Below are 21685 nucleotides of genomic sequence, written 5' to 3'. Positions count from 1 at the left end.
AAAGTTGCCACACACACACACACACACACCATCCCGCAGTAGAGAGGAGGTGGCTGGAGAGGAGCATTACATATGTGCTTGAGGTTTGGGGTTCAGTCCCTTGCATTGTACATGATGGAGTAGTGCTCTCTGTTCTCCCTTTCTTTCCCTGCCCCTCCCTTTTTCTCCCTCTCTCTTTCTCTCCGTTTCTTTTTCCTTTATTTTTCTCTTCACTTTGTAGTCTCTAGGGCTTCACTGCTCTGATAGAGTAAGTCTGTCTGAAAGATAGATAGATAGATAGACCCAGAGAGACCACAGCAGCAAAACCTCCTTCACACCTAGCTTCTGCACATGACAAAGCAGCATACTATCCAAGTGAACTATTTTGCTAGCCCCCTCCAGTAACGTAAGTTAATAAACACATTCTTGAAAAAGCAGAGACTGAAAATTAAAAAAAAAAAAAAACTTTGATGGAGGGTGGAAGTATTGATATCTATCCTGGGGGAAATGTAAACATGTACCCTTGTGGCAACACAGGTCCTGTAAATCAACATTTCCCCAATAAAGTGATGTTGGAGTTGGAAAGAAAAAAAGGGGGCGGTAACTGAAAGTTTGAGTGTTGGAAGAAGGTCTACTAGCTGGATGAGTAAGTCAGATGTTCTGGATAGTTCAGCTGTTCGTGGTTGGTGGTGAGAGGAGAGGAATCCCATGATTCTGAAGGGCCAGCCTGTGGCAGAGACACAGCCCTGCCGGGAGGTGTTGTTACTAGATGGGGAGAAGGGAGGCCAGAAAGCTGACCTGCTCCAGGCAGGTCTGTGAGTGGCCAAGCTGGGGCTCAGCTCCCGGCGAGCTCAACTCATAGCCTGGCTCTCTGAAGTGCAATAATGGTTCTCCCATGATTAGACTCAATTATGGGAGGCCTTGGCTTTTCTAAAGAGATTTTGCAGACAAACCTTTAAACAAGAGAGTAAAATTAAGACATATTTTAAATGGATTGGCATCTCAACAGTGAAATTCCACAATTTTGTGTTTTAATGTTAGTAATTGGCTGAAATAGTCCTTCCAGGAGAACATAGGTAAATGAACAGTAATTATAATTGGGCTCTATTAAAAAAGATCAATAGTTTTAATAGCCCTCTCACTCCTAAAAGAATGTTCAACATAGAAGCCAGCCAGGATTCCATTCCTCCCCTGTTACATTTGGTAGAATTTGGATGACACTAAACTTTCTCTTCGCTCATTTGTTCGCTGAACAGCTGTTTACGAAATGCTCACTCTGTGCCATTGTACTGAGGCTTGAGAGAGTGGCGAGCGGAACAGACCCAGGTTCTGTCTCGATGAGGTCTGGAGTATGGGGGAGAGGACAGATGAGCTTGCTACTCAGCCTCTGTCATAAGTGCTGGGAAGGACAGGTGAACCAGCTGTGATTTGGAGAACAGCATGGGGCCTGACTTAAGTTGGGACCAGGGAAGATCATGTACACTTTGTGGGTAATTTGGTACTAATATTAAAGTTTTCATTAAAAACACCTCCTAGGGAGTCGGGCGGTAGCACAGCGGGTTAAGCACATGTAGAGCAAAGCACAAGGACTGGCTTAAGGATCCAGGTTCGAGCCCCCGGCTCCCCACCTACAGGGGTGTCGCTTCACAGGTGAAGCAGGTCTGCAGGTGTCTATCTCTCCCCCTCTCTATCTTCCCCTTCTCTCTCCATTTCTCTGTCTTTTTAAAAATATATTTATTCAAAACAACAAGGGCAACAAAAGGGAATAAATAAATAAAATATTTTAAAAAATGGTGATAAAAATATATATATTCATTTTCCCTTTTTGTTGCCCTTTTTTTTAATTGTTGTAGTTATTGTTGTTGATGTCATCGTTGTTGGATAGGACAGAGAGAAATGGAGAGGGGGAGGCAGAGAAGGGGAGATAAAGACAGACACTTGCAGACCTGCTTCACCGCCTGTGAAGCGACCCCCCCTGCAGATGGGGAGCTGGGAGCTTGAACTGGATCCTTATGCCGGTCCTTGTGCTTTGCGCCACCTGTGCTTAACCGCTGCCCTACCTCCGAACTCCCCATTTTTCTCTGTCTTATCCAACAACAATGACATCAATAACAACAAGAATAACTACAAGCATAAAACAACAAGGGCACCAAAAACAAAAAGGGAATAAATAAATATTTAAAAATTAAAGAAAAAAAAGACACCTCCTATAGCCAGCCTTTCTATGAAGTTTTCGTGTTAGCAGAAGAGCGGCAGCACCCACCTATGAAGAAGAGAAAGGAGAACATGCAATGAAGTCTTCTGAGGGGAGGGGGGCCACATTAAACAGTGACAAGGCTCCCTGGATCATTTCTCACTCCTCTAAATGAAAGTGCCCTCCCACCCCCACCCTGTACTGTCTTTTCATATTCTCTGGTATGAATCTTGATTTGTAGTGCAAGTTTCTTTGTTGAGGTCAATGACTACCACTCACTTCATCACTATTTTATGTAAAGACAGGCAGAGTGAGAGAGAGACTGACTGTAGCACTGAAACTTCCTTCAATGTGGTGGGCTGGGCTTGAGCCTGGGTCATGCAAATACAAAGCAGCAAACTATCCAGTGAGTGACCTCACCAGCCCAGACTAACACCATTTAAACTAGGAGGACCCTGTGGTCCGGGAGGTGGCACAGTGGATAAAGCATTGGATTCTCAACCACGAGGTCCCAAGTTCAATATCCGGCAGCACATGCACCAGAGTGATGTCTGGCTCTTTCTCTCTCTGCCTATCTTTCTCATGAATAAATAAACAAATTCTTTAAAAAATAATAAATAAAATGGGATATAAATGCCTAAGGCATTTACGGAGGATATAAATTCAAAAAATGTGTTCAGGATGAACATCAGTAATCCCTCACTGGAATTTGCTGCCTTTCAAGCTAAAGCAGTTCCCTTAGAGCAGGGTTAGAGGATTTGCCTTCTGAGTCTTGCCCTCTGCCCCACCCCACAGGCTTGACACCCGGGACCAGGCCACTGGACATGGTTTGACGATTTCCTTGGCTCTACAAAGACTTCAACTAGGAGAGTTGCTTCAGTTTACAAACCTCTCATTTTAGTTGTTTGAGCTATAATAAGAGTCCAGGCTTCAAAATTATAACTTGATCATTCTTAAATTTTACTGCTTTCTTCCCAGGAATTTCTTCTTCTTTTCCCTCTGTGTGTGTGTGTGTTTGGGGGGGTCAACTCTTAGTTTCTTTGCTTTCAGAATGCATACTTGTTAGTTTCTTTTAGAAATACTTTTATTGGGGAGTCGGGCGGTAGCACAGCGGTTAAGCGCAGGTGGCGCAAAGCACAAGGACCGGCGAGAGGATCCCGGTTCGAGCCCCCGGCTCCCCACCTGCAGGGGAGTCGCTTCACAAGCGGTGAAGCAGGTCTGCAGGTGTCTGTCTTTCTCTTCCCTCTCTGTCTCCCCCTCCTCTCTCCATTTCTCTCTGTCCTATCCTACAACGAAGACATCAATAACAACAACAATAATAACTACAACATAAAACAACAAGGGCAAAAACAAAGGGAAAATGAATAAATAAATATTTAAAAAAAAAAAAAAGAAATACTTTTATTATTGGGTAGAGAAAAATTGAGAGGAGAGGGCGAGATAGAGAGTGAAAGTGACAGTGGTCTGGGAGGTGGGACAGTGGACAAAGCATTGGACTTTCAAGTATGATGTCCCAAACTCAATCCCCAGTATCAAACATACCAGAGTGATACCTGTTTTTTCTCTTTATCCATCTATAATGCCTCATGAATAAATAAAATAATTAGAGAGAGACAGAGAGAGAGAGCGCAACACCCGGGAGGGACCTGCTTCACCACTCATGAAGCTTTCTTCCTACAGGTGGGGACCAGGGGCTTGAACCTGGGTCCTTGTGCATTGTAATGTGTGTGCTAACCAGCTGTGCCACCACCTGGCCTTATATTTGTTAGTTTCTTAACCAGACACCAGTAATATGCCTAGAAAAAAATGGACACAAATTTTTTCGACTCACCCAAACCCTTAGTTCCCATTCGGATTTTTTTATTAAAGACAGTGTGAAAAGTTCTAAAGTTGCTTCTCCCTGCAATGAATTTTTCTCAGAAAAATAGCATATATGATTCTAGGCAATTTCCAGGTGTGTGTCTGGTTTACCTGTGAAAAGGATTTCACTTTTCCAGGAGAGAAACTAAAGGCAAAATCAGTGTACCTGAGCTAAATTAAAAGCTTGCCTTCGTCAAACTGGTGTTTGGATCCATCTGGTGGCCAGAAAGGTTATAACACACGCTGGGGTGTCCTTTTCTCCCTCTTGTGGCATAAAGTGGTAACACTTTAGGAATCCTCCCCCTGCCTTGTTTAGAGTTACAGGAATAAAGATACAGATCAGGAAGGAAGCGAGTTAACAGTTAACGTTTACTTAAGAGCCCTGAAGCAGATGGGACCCAGAGATGAGCCAGGAGAGTGCAGACACTGGTGCCAGGGCATCTGCAGATGCTGCCTGCAGGATATTTAAAACTCCCAAGTATGAAAACCCAAATTTATAATTTTGTGTGCAGACATATGACATTCTTAAAAGATAACTTATTTATTAATGAGAAGGGGGGGGGGAAACCAGAGCATCACTCTGCACAGTTGAGATTGAACTCAGGACCGTAGACTTGCTTTATCCACGGCACCATCCTCCAGGATGTAACGTATTTTCAATGACTATTTTTTAATTTTCCTTAAGAACATTTATTTTATTGGATAGATAATGAAAGAAATTGAGAGGGGAAGGGAAGATAGAGAGAGACAGAGAGACACCTGCAGCACATGTGCCCTCAGGCGGGTGTGCCGCCATCCAACTCCCACTGCTTTCTACGTTTCCATCTTGCGCAGAGTATTGGAGCTGGAAACAATGTAAGAAATTAGTCAACAAAATCTTTTTTTTTTTTTTCTCCAGCGTTATTGCTGGGCTCGGTGCCTGCACCATGAATCCACCACTCCTGGAGGCCATTTTTTCCCCCTTTTGTTGCCCTTGTTGTTGTAGCCTCCTTGTGGTTATTATTATTGCCATTGTTGATGTTGTTCGTTGTTGGATAGGACAGAGAGGGGGAGAGAAAGACACCTGCAGACCTGCTTCACCGCCTGTGAAGCGACTCCCCTGGAGGTGGGGAGCCGAGGGCTCGAACCGGGATCGTTACGCGGGTCCTTGCACTTTGCGCCACATGCGCTTAACCCACTGCGCCACCGCCCGACCCCCAATCAACAAAATCTTATTGAATCTTTACTCTTTATTTCTTTTTAAAAATTTTAAAATATTTATTTTCCCTTTTGTAGCCCTAGTTTTTTTTCTTGTTGTTGTAGTTATTATTATAGTTGTTATTGATGTCGTCGTTGTTAGATAGGACAGAGGGAAATGGAGAGAAGAGGGGAAGAGAAAGATAGACACCTGCAGACCTGCTTCACTGCCTGTGAAGCGACTACCCAGCAAGTGGGGAGCCGGGGACTCGAACCGGGATCCTTAGGCTGGTCCTTGCACTTTGTGCCAGGTGCATTTAACTGCCCGACTCCCTACTCTTTATTTCTATACAAAGTGCTATAATGGAACTACAATGACTTAGATACATGTAAGCCATTTCTTAAGGGAGTTAAAAGTGTAGAAGAGGGGGCGGTGTTAAGAGCATATAGTGCAAAGCACAAGTACCAGCTCAAGGATCCCTGTTCAAGCCTCCCGCTCCCCACCTGCAGGGCAGGTTGCTTCACAAACTGTGAAGCAGGTCTGCAGGTGTCTATCTTTCTCTCCCTCCTCTCTCCATTTCTTTGTCCTATCCAACAACAACAGTAGCAGCAATAACAACAGTGGGAAAAAGACGGCCTCCAGGAGCAGTGGATTTCCAATGCAGGTACCTAGCCCCAGCAACAACCCTGGAGGGAAAAAAAAAGTGTAGAGGAAAAGACAGACAAATAAATAGCTGCTAGAGTGTCAAGTGCAGTCACAGTGGAAATATGCACCTGCTGCCTACTGTGAGGACAGAGAAGCCTGGAGGTCAGTGGAGGCCTGTCACAGTGAAGGTGGCATCTAACCAGAGCCTTGCAGAAGCTGGGTGAGGGTGGAGAGAGAACGGAGACCCAGGCAGTTGGAAAGTAAACACAGTGAGGCTGGAAGTTGAGTTGGGAGGCCAGGGAATGCAAATATGACTGTAGATGGACCTTGCTGAATAAATGGAGACATTAGTGATGATGATGGGGTAGACAGAGGAAAGGCTGAAGAATGTGTGTGTGTGTCTGTGTGTGTGTGTGTAGTCACAACACTAAGGAATTTTAATGTTATGCTGGAGGAAGTGAGGGAGGATGAAGTGAAGGTTTTAGGCAGTGGCAGTACAGAATGAGCTATATTCTAAAGAGAATTTGGGTAGCAGTGAGAAGGTGGCAGAAAGCTAATTAACTGACTTTAATAATTCAGTGGAAGTTGATGAAAGTCTAGGAAGGTGGAAGTAGAAACACTGAGGAAGAAATGAATTTGAGGGAGTCAGGCGGTAGCAGCGGGTTAAGTGCACATGGCGCAAAGCACAGGGACCGGTGTAAAGATCCTGGTTTGAGCCCCCAGCTCCCCACCTGCAGAGGGGGGTCACTTCACAGGTGGTGAAGCAAGTCTGCAGGTGTCTTTCTTTCGCCCTCTCTGTCTTCCCCTCCTCTCTCCATTTCTGTCTGTCCTATCCAATAACAACAACAATAAAAAACAAGGGCAATAAAAGGGAATAAATAAATGTTAAAAAGAAATGAATTTAAGTACTTTATTTATGTACTTATTTATCCCCTTTTTGTAGCCCTTGTGGTTTTATTGTTGTTGTTATTGATGTCGTCATTGTTGGATAGGACAGAGAGATGGAGAGAGGAGAGGAAGACAGAGAGGGGTAGAGAAAGACACCTGCAGACCTGCTTCACCGCCTGTGAAGCGACTCCCCTGTAGGTGGGGGGGGGGTTTCAAACCTGGACCCTTACACTGATCCTTGTGCTTTGTGCCACCTGTGCTTAACCTGCTGCACTACCACCCGACTCCCTGGAGTACTTTTTTTTTTTAATTTTCTCCACTGTTACTGTAATTCTCATTTTGTATTAAAGTGTGCAATTGAATAATCTGATCTATGTATAGACTGTAAAATTATCACCACAGTTAGGTTTCATTTAACAAACATCAACTCACATAGAAAGTTTTTTTTTTCCCTTGCAGCGAGAACTTTTGCTTAGTTATTTTGGTAGAACTGGGGCCTAGGACATGCATGATTGCATTGTTCTGGGCCACTTTTTCTCCTTCCTTCCTTCTCCTCACTCTCCCTTCCTGCTATTTATTTATTTATTTAGTCTCCAGGGTTATTGCTGGGGCTCGGTGCCTGCACCATGAATCCACTGCTCCTGGAGACTATTTTTTCCCCTTTTCTTGCCTTTGTTGTTTTATCATTGTTGTGGTTATTGTTGTTGTTGTTACTGATGTCATTGTTGTTAGAGAAGACAGAGAGAAATGGAGAGAGGAGGGGAAGACAGAGAGGGGGAGAGAAAGACAGACACCTGCAGACCTGCTTCACCACTTGTGAAGCGACCCTCTTGCAGGTGGGGAGCCGGGGGCTAGAACCAGTCCTTACACCTCGCTCCAAGTGCGCTTAACCTGCTGCGCTATCGCCTGACCCCCTATTTCTTTTTTTAGAGTTTTGATTTTATTTATTTATTTATTTATTTTTATTGCCACTAGGGGGGTATTGCTGGGGCTCGGTGCTTGCACTGTGAATCCAGTGCTCATGCAGCCATTTTTTTTTCTTTCTTTTCTACTTTATTTTTTACCAGAGCTGCTCAGTTCTGGTTTATGGTGGTGCAGGGGATTGAATTTAGGACTTTAGAACTTCAGGCGCAAGAGTCTCTTTGCATAACCATTATGCTGTCAACTGCTCTTCCTATTTGACAGGACAGAGAGAAATTAAGAGGGAAAGGGAGATAGAGAGGCAGAGTGACAGACCACCACTTGTGAAGTGTCCCCTGCAGGTGGAGAGCAAAGGTTTGAACCCTGGGTTCATGCTAATATGTACATTTAACTGGTGTGCCACCTCCCAGTCCCCCTCTCTCATGCTTTTTAGATACAGAGAAGAGAGGATATCAAAGAGACCACAACAGTGACACTGGGACTTGGCTCTAACTTGGGTCACGCATGTAGGGAAGCAGCACACTACCCAGAGGAGCTGTTTCGACTGCCCAGGGTCACTTTTTTTTTTTTTAAGAATTTTATTTATTTTATTTCTGAGAGTGATGCAGAGAGAGAAAGACACAGAGAGAAACACCGCAGCACCGATCAGCTCTGGCTCATGGTGGTGCAGGGGACTGAACCTGGGACTGGGGAGCCTCAGGAATGAGAATCTCTTTGCATAACCATTATGCTATCTACCCCTGCCCCAGGGTCACTGTTTTCATTCAAATAGGGACAGAGAAACTGAGAGCTATCATAGTACCAGACCCTCCACTGATACCATCACACCTTCCCTAGTGGTGCCTAGGTTCACACTTGGACCATGTGTGACATGACAACATAGGCACCCTCCCTGCTGAGCTATCTTCTCAGACTGCTGATGACTTTTAAATATGTAATGCAGTCTTGCTAATGTTAGTCCTTACACTGTACGTTAGATCTCCAGAACTTGTTTTGAATTCAGATCCTACTGCAGTTTTAATTTGCATCTCCCTGAAGATAGTGGTGCGGAGTACTTTTTTCCTGTACTGGTCATTTGTATGTCTCTGGAAAAATGTCCAGATTCTATTATTATTATTATTATTTGCCTCCAGGGTTATTGCTGGGGCTCAGTGCCTGCACCATGTATCCACTGCTCCTGGAGGGCCTTTTTTTCCCCCTTTTGTTGCCCTTGTTGTTTTGATTGTCGTTGTAGTTATTATTATTGTTGTTGATGTCATCATTGTTGGATAGGATAGAGAGAAATGGAGAGAGGAGGGTAAGACAGAGGGGGAGAGAAAGACAGACACCTGCAGACCTGCTTCACCGCCTGTGAAGCGACTGTAGGTGGGGAGCTGAGAGCTCGAACCGAGATCCTTATGCCTGTGCTTGCGCTTTGTGCCATGTGCGTTTAACCCACTGCGCTACTGCCCAACCCCCTCTTATTATTTTTAATTGACTTTTTTATATATGTTATTGAGTAATACGAATTCTTTTAGATATTAATGCCACCAAGAGTGGTGAAGTTGTCATATAGATACCGAGCCCCAGTGATAAGCTTAGTGGGTTAAATATATAAGTAAATTACTTTGAAAAATGCATTTGCAGTAGAAATGCTTCCTGCCCCCACACCCTTCAGGCCCCCGGCCAGGATCCTCACCCTTTTACCGGCTCACAGTGATGGTCTTCCTGGTGTTGGCTAATGTTCTGTCACTGCTGTTTGGGTCAGTGAGTCTTGATTAGTATATATTTTTCCAAGTTACAAAGGAAGGGATGGAGCACCAAACCTGTTTAAATAGGTATTTTTTAAAATTTATTATTATTTTTTTTAGTTCTGCACTGGGAGGAGCAGGCCTCTGAGGGAGAGTCTGGACACCTGCAGAAAAGGCCAAAGATATAGACTGGAGAATTTCCAAAGGATGAGAAATCCAGGACTGGATCTGAAGATGGTCCAGTAGGAGAGTCACGTCTTAAGCGATACTCTCTGAAGAGCTGGGTGATGGAGGAGTCGTGCCGAATGTCAGGACTAACATAGGAGCTGCCTGGCGCCAGCGCAGTTTGTAGTTTGTGTTCCGTTTCCAGACACCATGGCAACTGGAAGTTTCAGGTGGTGTAAAATCTGCGCGTACTGCCCAATCTGAGGACAGGTACTAGCCATGTGTCATTTCTGCTCCTCAAACATAGTCTCTCAAGGTAAGCATTAGCAGGCTCTCTCTCTCTCTCTTTTTCAGGTAAGGAATATGAATGAAGTGCGATGAGTTTAACCATCTCACTGATTCAATGAGAGGAATGGTATTGAAATGGACTTCTCACCTGACAGTTCCCACAGCTAGGGGTGGGCTGGGGAAGGTGTTAGAATTGCTGGGGACTGGGTGGTGGCACACCTGGTTGAGCACACATGTTACAATGAACAAGGGCCCAGGTTCAAGCCCCCCACCCCCACCTGCTGGGGGAAAGTTTTGCAAGAGGTGAAGCAGTGCTGTAGCTCTCTCTCTCTCTCACCCCTCCCATTGGGCATTATGCCAGCTCCCCCCTGCTCCATGCTGCATTGCTTGATGCCGTGGTCTAGTTACATAATCATTGTTTTGCCTGAGACCCGCCCTGCTTGCAGGGTATTGGTTTATCCCATTGGTTAGAACCTTCACAACAGCTGCTATGGAAGCTTTCTACCTTCAGGCTCTTTTCTTTTCTCCACCCCCTCTCCTAGCCATTTCCTTTTCCAATCTGCCACTTCCGTTTCAGAAGATAGAAAGGCGTTGTCCCTGATCAGTAAAGGCGCTGCATTGTGTTCTGGCTCAGCCACGAGTTCCTGCTCTCTTCTCTCCCCCTCAATTTCTGGCTGTCTCTAGCCAATATAGAAAAAAAGATAAAAATAATTGCTTAAGAATGGGGGTCTGGGGATGATCAATGGGTGTTGTGATGAAGCTGAACAAGGGCAGAACCCGACTTTGTAAGCTCTCCAACTTGGAGGGGAGAGTTTAAGGAAAAAAACAAAACAAAACAATAACAAAACATGCAGAATTGTATTCAAAATTGCCTATTTGTGAGCTTAGTAAGGATTAGATAAATCATAACAACTTTATTATTTACTTGTTTTTTAACCAATGCATGTTTTTCAGTTCTTTATATGTGCACAAAACCATCCAGTAATTGCCTTTTGGATGAATTCCAGCCATTTGGTAATATACATCAACCATAGAAACAAGAGTCATTGTGCACAAACATCGAACTAAAGAACCTCAAGATATTACATATGCTGGGAAGGGTGAGAAAACAAACAAAAAAGATGTAAGAAAGATTCTAAAAAGTACTGGACTATAAATTATGTAATTTAATAAGGCTAAAAGTATCAAATAATATACACACACACACACACACACACACATATATATATATATATATATATATATGTATGAAAAATATTTCTTCTTCTTTTTTTTTTTTTACCAGAGCACTGCTCAGCTCTGGCTTATGGTGGTGCTGGGGATTGAATCTAGGACCTTGGGGCCTCAGATGCAAAAGTCTCTCTTTTTCTAAATTTTATTTATTTATTTATTTTTTATTTATTAATGAGAAAGATAGGAGGAGAGAGAGAGAGAAAGCACCAGACATCACTCTGGTACATGTGCTGCCAGGGATTGAACTCAGAACCTCATGCTTGACAGTCCAATGCTTTATCCACTGCGCCACCTCCCGGACCACTCTCTCTCTTTTTTTATTTAATTTTTTAAAAAATTATTTATTTACTGGATAGAGACCACCAGAATTGCGAAGAAAGGAGGTGATTGAGAGGGAGAGAGAGACACCTGTAGCCCTGCTTCACCACTCGCAAAGCTTTCTTCCTGCAGGTGGGGACCAGGGGCTTGAACCTGGGTCCTTGTACATTGTAACATGTGTGCTCAACCAAGTGCACCACCACCCGGCCCCCAAAAGCCTCTTTGCATAACCATTACACTGTCTCACTCAGCCCAGAAAAACCTCTTATTAAGCTGTTCCTGTTCACTGTTCTTTGCCTGAACATCTTCTACCATTTCTTCCTCCCCTTTCACACTTTAAAGATGCCTCATATTTCTGACTTGTGTTTCTGGGTCTTTTATATTGTGTATTGCCTAGCCTTCATGGTTCCTGCAGAAAAGTCTGACTACACTACCTTTCTAAGTCACTTTCAGTTTTTCCTTGGTAGCTTGTACCATTTATCTTTGCCCTTGACTTTTGATAATTTCACAGTGATGTGTCTTGGTGTAGGCCACATTTATTGGTGCTTTGGAGATACTGAGTATTTTTTTCTGACATCTTATTAGGTCATTTGCCCAGGAACCAGAGAAATGCTTTTTTCTTTTCTTTTCTTTTCTCTCCCTTTTTTTGCTTTCCCCACCAAGGTTATGGATGGGGGCTCACTGCTGGCACTATGAATCCACTGCTCCCAGCAGTTATTCTTTCCTTTTCTTCCTTATTTGCTAAGACAGAGAGAAATTGAGAGGGGTAAGGGAGATATAGTATAGAGGAAGAGATGCTGCTATACTTCCTTCACCCTGCAGGGTGTGGGGATGGGGAAAATGCTTTTCACTTTGCCTCCTTACCTGGACCCCTCACAGCTCTCAGAGGTTGTGCAGCAGGGCCCTTAGCTTCACTGTGAACCACCTTTGGAGGCAGCAAGGGTGTGAGGTGAAGGAAGGGCTTGAGGCAAGAGATGGGATATTAGGATTGAGAAAAGGATGTGGTGGTGGTGGTGTATGTGAGGGGAGGGGAGGGTGGCTGGCCGAGAGAGAGCTCACTAGGTAGGCCTCATATCTTGCTTTGCTGTTAACCTCATTTAAAACCCTGGCACCACATGGGAGGAGCCACCAGTGCTGTGGTGCCTCTCCCTTTTTTATGAATAAGTGAAAAGCAGCCAGGGAGTGGTGAATTCACATCTGGACAAGTCCCAGACTCCATAGCAATAAACAAAAGAAAACAAGTAAAAAATAATATGGATTTCACACATTACATAATGATGAAAAAATAAGTGGGGGCTGGGAGGTGGCACACCTGCTTGAGTGCATATATTAGTGTGCAAGGACCCAAGTTCAAACCCCTGGTCCCCATCTGCAGTGGGGATAGCTTTGCAAGTGGTGAAGCAGTGCTGCAGGTGTCTCTCTTAATCTCTCCCTACCTTCTCGATTTTGGGCAGTCTCTATCCAATAAGTTAAGATAATAAAAATCATTTAAAATAAAAAAATAAATGAAGGGAGCATGGTAAAGTAAGTGAAGGAATGTGTTTTTCAGATTACATTTTAAAAAAGCCTCCTGGGAGTCGGGTGGTAGTGCAGCAGGTTAAGCACAGGTGGCGCAAAGCACAAGTACCGGCCTAAGGATTTTGGTTCAAGCCCCCAGCTCCCCACGTACAGGGGAGTCGATTCACAAGTGATGAAGCAGGTCTTCAGGTGTCTAGCTTTCTCTCCCTCTGTCTGTCTTCCTCTCCTCTCTCCATTTCTCTCTGTCCTATCCAACAACAACAACATCAATAACAACAATAATAACTACAACAATAAAACAACCAGGGCAACAAAACGGAATAAATAAATGTTAAAAAAAAAAAGCCTCCCATCAAGACAATGTTAAAATGTGATGTCCCAGTGGTCTGGGAGGTGGTGCAGTGGATAAAGCATGAGGTCCTGAGTTCAATCCCCGGCAGCACATTTACCAGAGTGATGTCTGGTTCTTTCTCTCTCCTCCTATCTTTCTCATAAATAAATAAAATCTTTTTTTAAAAAAAAATGTGATGTCCCCTATCCAACATGACAAGTTCTAGTGCATGAACAGGTGCCTTGCTGAAGAGGCCACCATCTTATCTGTTGTGCCAAGGAGGTGATGCAATGAAAGGGGCACTGGACACTGAGTTGGAAGCGAGATCATCCGTCGGCGACATTATTATGTTTTGGCTTCCTTTCTTATAGCCATGCTTAGGAGAAATAGGTGTGTGACCGTGTGCAAGAGAGCTTGTCAGCAAGCTCAGTCTCTGAATAAATTTCTCTTCCCAATTCCTTAAATAGACCTTCAGCTTTTTAGATTGGCTACTAGATCTTGATTTTAGATTATCTACATTGATGGAGACATTTACTCTCAATGTCATCTTACATTTGATTACTTCTCAGGAAAAAAAAAAAATGAGGATTATACCTAGGGGAGAGTTCCTTTACAAAAATGACAGTGGTGGGGCCAGGTGCTCACATTACAGTGCTCAAGGACCTGGGTTCAAGCCCCTGGTCCCCACCTGCAGGGGGAAAGCTTCATAAGTGGTGAAGTAGAGCTGCAGGTGTCTGTCTGTCTCTGTCTCTCTCACTACTGCCCCTCCCTTATCAATTTCTCTGTCTCTATCATAAATAAAGAAAAGAAAATAAAAAAAACTTAAAAAAAAAGATACAGTGGAAGAAGACCATCTAAGACCCAGAATTGCAGTCTTTTCCTTCTAGAATGAAACATTCTTCTGTTTGTCTATAAACCTAACAATAGGCAGACTCAACATGATCTTTTGTTCTTTTGTGCTGAGCTGGGGCTGAATGTCTGGAAGAAAAGGTGAGTCTTCTAGGAGGGAGAGAAATGGAAACTAGTTCCCAAGATAAAACCAAGTGAATGGGATTGATTGCTGCTGATGAGAAGAAAACAACGAGGCTGAACAGAAGCATTTAATAAGTACCGAGCACAGCTAAATTGCAACTCGCAGAAATTAAGTGTCATTTTTCTGTATAATTTAATAATATGTTTTGAAAAACAGTTTTTCTCTAAGATTGCTAAGGAAGGTCTGCTGCCTATTGATCTTTAATTTAGAGTGATTTGTTTTGTTAGATCCCTTTCAGACAGTAACTGTAGAACTTTCTTTCACTTAAACGTTATTTAATTTAGTGGAGCTGGAGTCTTATGAATGTGTGATTTCACCACTCCAGGCCACTTTTTTATTCAGACAGGCAGGCAGACAGACAGACAGACAGACAGAGGGAAAGATACCATAGCACCAGAAATTTCGTGTTGCCATAGCTTCTCCCATATGATGCTACTATCTAAACCCAGGCCCCTTGTGGAAACACACCCCCTAGCTGTTGAGCACTTTCTCCAGCCCTACAACTCTAGCTGTTAACAGAGGAAGGTAGCCAGACGGAGGTTACAACCTGGCCTAAGAGCAGGAAGAATGGTGCTGTGGGGTCTAACTGCACTGAGTCTTCCTTGAAAGGGGGTGGGGGGGACTTGGTGGTGCTTTACTAATTAGTGACTAAAAGAAGACCTAGGCCCTCACTGAGGAGAAACTTTTTGCTGAGGTGTCCTCTGCATCCAGACTAGTCACCAGTCTCTCCTTTGTTCTTGGAGTGGGGGCAGTAGCACAGAGGTGGATACAAAGGCAGGGTAGGGAGAATCATGGTTTCTAAAAGTGTCACCCACGAATCCCTGAAATCTTTGAATATATTCACTTGAATGGTTAGAGAGACTTTGCCGAGGGGATTAAAGTTACGAACCTTTAAATAGGGAGATTATCCTGCATTATCCAGATGGGCCTAACCTAATCACATTGTAATCTCATGAGCCTTAAAAAGTGGAAGAGAAGGAGACGGGCAGTAGCGCAGCGCAGCGGTTAAGTACACATGGTGCAAAGCGCAAGGACCGGTGTAAGGATCCTGGTTCGAGCCCTGGCTCCCCACCTGCAGGGGAGTAGCTTCACAGGTAGTGAAGCAGATTTGCAGGTGCCTAGTAGTTTAATGAGAGACCAGAGCACTGCTTTTATCACTTAGCATATTTCATTGCCTTTTTAAAAAAATATTATTTACTTTCCCTTTTGTTGCCCTTGTTTTTTATTGTTGTAGTTATTGTAATCGTTGTTGGTTAGGACAGAGAGAAATGGAGAGAAGAGGGGGAGAGAAAGATACACACCTGCAGACCTGCTTCACCGCCTGTGAAGCTACTCCCCTGCAGGTGGGGAGCCGAGATCTCGAACCGGAATCCTTCCGCCTTTGCGCGCCATATGCGCTTAACCCACTGCACTACTGTCCCACTCCCTGTCTTTTTTAAAAATAAGTTATTTACTGTATAGACAAAAGAAACTGAGAGGGGAGGGGAAGGTAGGGAGAAAGAGACAGCTGCTGCGTGGTTTCAACACCTGTGAAGCAAAGTGCAAGGACTGGGGTAAGGATCCCATTTCGAGTCTCCGGCTCCCCACCTGCAGGGGAGTCGCTTCACAGGTGGTGAAGCAGGTTTGCAGGTGTCTTTCTCTCCCCCTCTCTATCTTCTCCTCCTCTGTCGTTTTCGCTGGGCTGGCTTCACGGGCACGGGCGGGTAACAGACGACCAGGGACTCATGGTTGAGCTGTAGGCAGTATCTCTTTATTCATGCAGGACGCAGCACAATCTAAGCTGAGCTAAGCTAAACTCAGAACTACAAACAATCTTGTCCTTATAAATATACTAGCCCAGTAGGGTGGGAACAGGATGTGATGCAGAGAGGGTGGAGAGAAAAGTGACTGGTGAAAATCAAGGTATGACAAGGAGAGGATCAGGGTGTGACAAGGAGAGGGGGTGGAGCAGGTGAGAATTCTACCACTAAACCACCAATGCCCTGGAGGGAAGGTGGTGCTTTATGTAAAAGTGATTTATGTAAATAGATGGCAGTGGTTATGTAAATAGAATACAGTGGTTATGTAAATAGAATGCAGTGTTAAGCAGGGGGGATTTAAACCAAATGAAACAGAAGGGGTTTTTAAAAGCAGAATTAGAAGATACCAACACTCCTCTCTCCATTTCTCTTTGTCCTATCTAACATCGACATCATCAGTAACAACAATAATAACTACAACAACAATAAAAAACCAAGGGCAACAAAAGGGAAAATAAATAAATATAAACAAATAAAAGTAAATAAATCTTAGAAAAAAAAATTCCAGCAGTTGGGTACTGCTGACTTTCTTATGTCATTGGTCCCTAGCTTTTGGGGGGTGGGGGGGATGGAGGGAAGGGCTTGCACATGTGCAACTTCACTATTCATGAGGTGACTTAAAATTCTTTTTATTTCAGATAGAGACAGAGGGAATCATGGCACTCTTTTTTAAAACTATTTTTTTATTTCCTTTTGTTGCCCTTGTTTTATTGTTGTAGTTATTATTATTGTTATTGATGTCATTGTTAGATAGGACAGAGAGAAATGGAGAGAGCAGGGGAAGACAGAGAGGGGGAGAGAAAGACAGACACCTGCAGACCTGCTTCACCGCCTGTGAAGCAACTCACCTGCATGTGCGGAGCCGGGGCTTGAACCGGGATCCTTACGCTGGTCCTTGCATTTTGTGCCATGTGCGCTCAACCCACTGCGCGACAGACTCCCGAGTCATGGCAGTCTTACGTGGTGCTGGGCCTTGAACCTGGGCCGTGTGCATGGCAAAGCAGTGCCCTGCTTGGTGTGCTCTCTCTCCCTTGGCCCTTCACGTTCTGAGGGTGATGGACCTCTTTTTTTTTTTTTTTTCCCTTTTAGAACCTTTTGGTGATCTTTTTTAGAACCTGATGACCTATGTGAATCTTGACAAAAGTTTTATATATACAAACTTCAATGCAATTTTGAATCAGAAATGAACCACAAAGAATGTTTCATGGACTGTCGTATGCTTTACATTGGTTTGTCCTAGCCCTCCCCCCGCCAAGAGAATTGGATCAGGCCTGTTAATTTCGCGGGCCCGCTTGGCCCCGCCCCAGAGGAACCCCGGGAGAGGGTTCCTGAGTTCGAGAGTGACAGAGTTCCGGAGTTCCTGAGTTCGAGAGTTTCAGGGTTACAGAGTAAGAGAGAGGGCCAGAGAGACAGAGTTCCTGGGTTCTTGAGTTCCAGAGTAAGAGAGAGTTCCAGTGTGCCAGAGTTTTAGAGAGTTCCCGAGTTACAGAAAAGGAAAGAGTGCTTGCGCCGCCGCAAAGAGACAGCAGAGTTCTGTTTGGTGATTAGTTTGTCTTAGTTTATGAATCGTTGTTCCTGAATAAAGAAATACAGCTTCCCTGCCCAGCCGTTGTCTCCACGTCTCTGTTACCCGCTGTGAAGCAAGCCAGGCCGGCAAGAGCCTACAAATTTTAACAACAATGGACAAAGTTTAGAATCCTTGTAGGTCCAGCAGCGCTGGCAGGACCTGCTGGACATCCTCCCCTGCCCTGTCTGCTAGCACCACTGTACCCACAGGAAGCTGCAGAAGAACAGCCAGCTGAGCGCCCTGGTTGACCTCGTGAAGCAGCTGCCCAGCTCAGGGAGCAAGAAGAAGCACCACCAGCAGCAACTGTTTCTTGGGACTCACCTCAAGTCCAGCAAAATGAAAGTGACCATTGGCATTTTCCTGGACTATGAACTAAGAGGTTTGGTTTTATAATATCTGTGAGAAGTTGACCATCTGCACACTCACAGCTACCTTTACAGAGAAACTGTTCCCCTATTTTACAGAACTATGCTCTTACTTATCAATGGTCATGACTATAAAATAAATACAAAGCCATCTGATTTCCTACCTAAGAGAAAGCCAGTTAATAAAGTGCTGACGGGAGTCAGGCAGTAGTGCAGCAGGTTAAGCGCAGATGGTGGGGTGCATTGGATCGACCTTCCCGTGGTGCATCTCGTGAGTACCCATTCATCGAGGAAACTGACGATCCTTCCTAGCCGGGCAAACGCTAGAAGAAGCGCAGATGGTGCAAAGCACAGGACTGGCATAAGGATCCCGGTTCAAGCTCCTGGCTCCCCACCTGCAGGGCGGGTCTGCAGGTGTCTTTTTCTCCCCCTCTCTGTCTTCCCCTCTTCTCTCCATTTCTCTCTGTCCTACCCAACAATGTCGACATCAATAGCAACAACAATGATAACTACAACAATAAAACAAGGGCAACAAAAAGGAATAAATAAATATTGTAAAAAATTAAAGAAAAAATAAAGTGCTGAAACTGCTGGTGGGAATGTCAATTGGTCTGACACTTGTGGAGAGCAGTCTGGGCAACTCTCAGAAGGCTAAAAGTGGACCTGCCCTATAACCTTATAATTCCTCTCCAGGGGATATATTCTAAGGAACCAATCATACCCACCCTAAAAGACTTGTGTAAACTCAAGTTCTAAGCAGCACAATTTGTTTTTTTTTTTTATTTATTTTATTTTTATTTTTTTTTTATTATTTTTTTTTATTTAAGAAAGGATTAATTAACAAAACCATAGGGTAGGAGGGGTACAACTCCACACAATTCCCACCACCCAATCTCCATATCCCACCCCCTCCCCCAATAGCTTTCCCATTCTCTATCCCTCTGGGAGCATGGACCCAGGGTCATTGGGTTGCAGAAGGTAGAAGGTCTGGCTTCTGTAATTGCTTCCTCGCTGAACATGGGCGTTGACTGGTCGGTCCATACTCCCAGTCTGCCTCTCTCTTTCCCTAGTAGGATGGGTCTCTGGGGAAGCTGAGCTCCAGGACACATTGGTGGTGTCTTCAATCCAGGGAAGTCTGGCCGGCATCCTGATGATACCTGGAACCTGGTGACTGAAAAGAGAGTTAACATACAAAGCCAAACAAATTGTTGAGCAATCATGGACCCAAAGCTTGGAAAAGTGGAGAGGAAGTATTAGGGAGGTACTCACTGCAAACTCTAGTATACTTCTGCTTTCTTACTTTGGTGTCATATTCCAAACTCAGTCAATTTCTGCTTTGCGTTTCTACTTCTTTTTTTTTTTTTTTACATGCATAACATTCCCCAGATTCCCATTTAGCAATAAAACCCCCACTATTTCATTCATCATTTTTCATGGACCTGTATTCTCCCCACCCACCCACCCACCCCAGAGTCTTTTACTTTGGTGTAATACTCCAATTCCATTTCAGGTTCGACTTGTGTTTTCTTTTCTAATCTTGTTTTTCAACTTCGGCCTGAGAGTGAGATCATCCCATATTCATCCTTCTGTTTCTGACTTATTTCACTCAACATGATTTTTTCAAGGTCCATCCAAGATCGGCTGAAAACGGTGAAGTCACCATTTTTTACAGCTGAGTAGTATTCCATTGTGTATATATACCACAACTTGCTCTGAATGACTCTGAAAATGTCCAATAGTTCTAGGTTATCTATCTCTTCATTTAGCTCCTTTATGTCTTTACTGATTTTCTTCCTGGATGATCTGTCAAGTTGAGATAGTGGGGTGTTGAAGTCCCCTACTATGATTGGCAGCACAATTTGTAATAGCCAAAACTGGGAAGCAACCTAGGTGAGGTGTCCAACAAGAGATGAGTGAGTGGCTGAGTACCTTGTGGCATATATGCACAATGGAATACTATACAGCTATTCAAAATGATGCAGTCAACTTTCTTCACCTCATCTTGGATGGAGCTTGAAGGGATGATGTTAAGTGACATCAGCTAGAAAGAGAAGGGTGAATATGGAATGTTCTCTCTCATAGTCAGAAGTTGAAAAATAAGAACAGAAGGGAAAACACAAAGTAGAACTTGGACCAGAGTTAGTATACTGTACCAAAGAAAATGTCTCAGGTGTGGAGGAGAGGGTTCTGGACCTGGAAGATAGAGGAGGACCTCCTGGGGTTTGAATTATTATGTAGAAAACTGAGAAATGATACACATGTACAGACTATGGTATTTATATTGTTCACTGTACCTAGTAATTTCCCAATAAAGAAATTAGAGAAGAAAAAAAAATCCTTGTATATGGATAATGCTCAGAGGAGGCAAGAGGGTAAAAGGAGAAGGCTTTGTGGAGGTAGACTTGTCACTTCCACTGAAAGCTGTCACAGTGTCTGGAGAGCACTTAGCTGGATGCAGTGAACTCATACAATTTTAATGCAGAGGATTTCCTAGATGCTGACGTGGAAAGGCAGCCACCCCAGCCAGATCTTTCACTGATGGGCTCCTTGGAATGAGGCCACCCTGTGGAGCACAACAGTCCTTCAGGAGATGGCTTTATAAGACAGCTGCTGAGAACTTACAACTTGAAGACCACCCCCAACAATTCAAAAGTAAAGACCACTGAGTGGGTATTGATTTTACTTTCCAGAGAATGAAAAACTGTACTCACTCTCCAAGGAAAAATAACCCACAGATATTTCTTAGTAAATCAGGTTTACTAAGGCTAGTGACTGACTGTGTTGGAGATGACTGTTATATCCACTTCCTATGTGTTTAGACTAAGGCTGTGCAGAGAAATATGATGTGAGCCATTTAGCTGTTTTTAGTGGCTGCAGTAAAGAAATAAAAAGGTAAAACTAATTTTATTAATACTTTAAGCTAAAATATTATCATTTTAGTATGTAATGGATATGACACCAATGAGATACATTTCATTCTTTATTTTTGCCTCCAGGGTTATCACTGGGGCTCAGTGCCTGTGGCCATTTTTTTTTTTAATAGGACCGAAAGAAATTGAGAGGGAGGGAAAGACAGAGGGGGAGAGAAAGGCAGACATCTTCACAAGCAGTGAAGCAGGTCTGCAGGTGTCTGTCTTCCTCTCCCCGTCTTCCCCTCCTCTCCCATTTCTCTCTGTCCTATCCAACGATGACGGCATCAATAACTACAACAATAAAAAAGAAGGGCAACAAAAGGGAATAAATATTAAAAAAAAACTACATGTACAGTGATATCTTTGGTAATAATGTATGAAGAGGGGGGAAAAAAGCCTACAAATTGCCACCAGGGTTATCGCTGGGGCTTGGCGGCGGAACCACAAAGAGTCCACCACTCCCAGTGGCCATTTTTCATTTTATCTATTTATTACGAGAGCACTGTTCAACTCTGGTGGTGCAGAGGACTGAACCTGAGACTTTGGAGCCTCAGGTATGAGAGTCTCTTTGCATGACCATTATGCTATCTACCCTTGTTCAATTTTATCCCCTCCCTCTTTGTCTCCCTCCCTCCCTCCCTTTTATTCTTTCTTTTTGATAGGATAAAGAGAGATTGAGATGGGAAAGGGAGGTTGAGAGGGAGAGCAAAGGACCAGACAGCTACAGACCGGCTTCACTGCTTGTGAAGCTCCCTTTCCCTA

General features: G+C 43.9%; 1 long non-coding RNA gene across 1 annotated transcript in view; it reads left to right on the top strand.

The window, feature by feature from the left end:
* Positions 1 to 10176, top strand: part of LOC132539480 (uncharacterized) — a 30116-nt gene extending 19940 nt beyond the window's left edge. The window contains exons 2-3 of the long non-coding RNA XR_009550799.1: positions 9515 to 9829; positions 9914 to 10176. This is a non-coding gene — a long non-coding RNA (uncharacterized LOC132539480). The remainder of the gene's footprint in view (positions 1 to 9514; positions 9830 to 9913) is intronic.
* The last annotated feature ends 11509 nt before the right edge of the window (positions 10177 to 21685 follow it).

The sequence above is a fragment of the Erinaceus europaeus genome, chromosome 7, assembly GCF_950295315.1.
Source record: "Erinaceus europaeus chromosome 7, mEriEur2.1, whole genome shotgun sequence".
NCBI classification, from domain to species: domain Eukaryota; kingdom Metazoa; phylum Chordata; class Mammalia; order Eulipotyphla; family Erinaceidae; genus Erinaceus; species Erinaceus europaeus.
The sequence above is the reverse complement of the archived record's forward strand: the minus strand, read 5'-3'. Positions and strand labels throughout refer to the sequence as shown.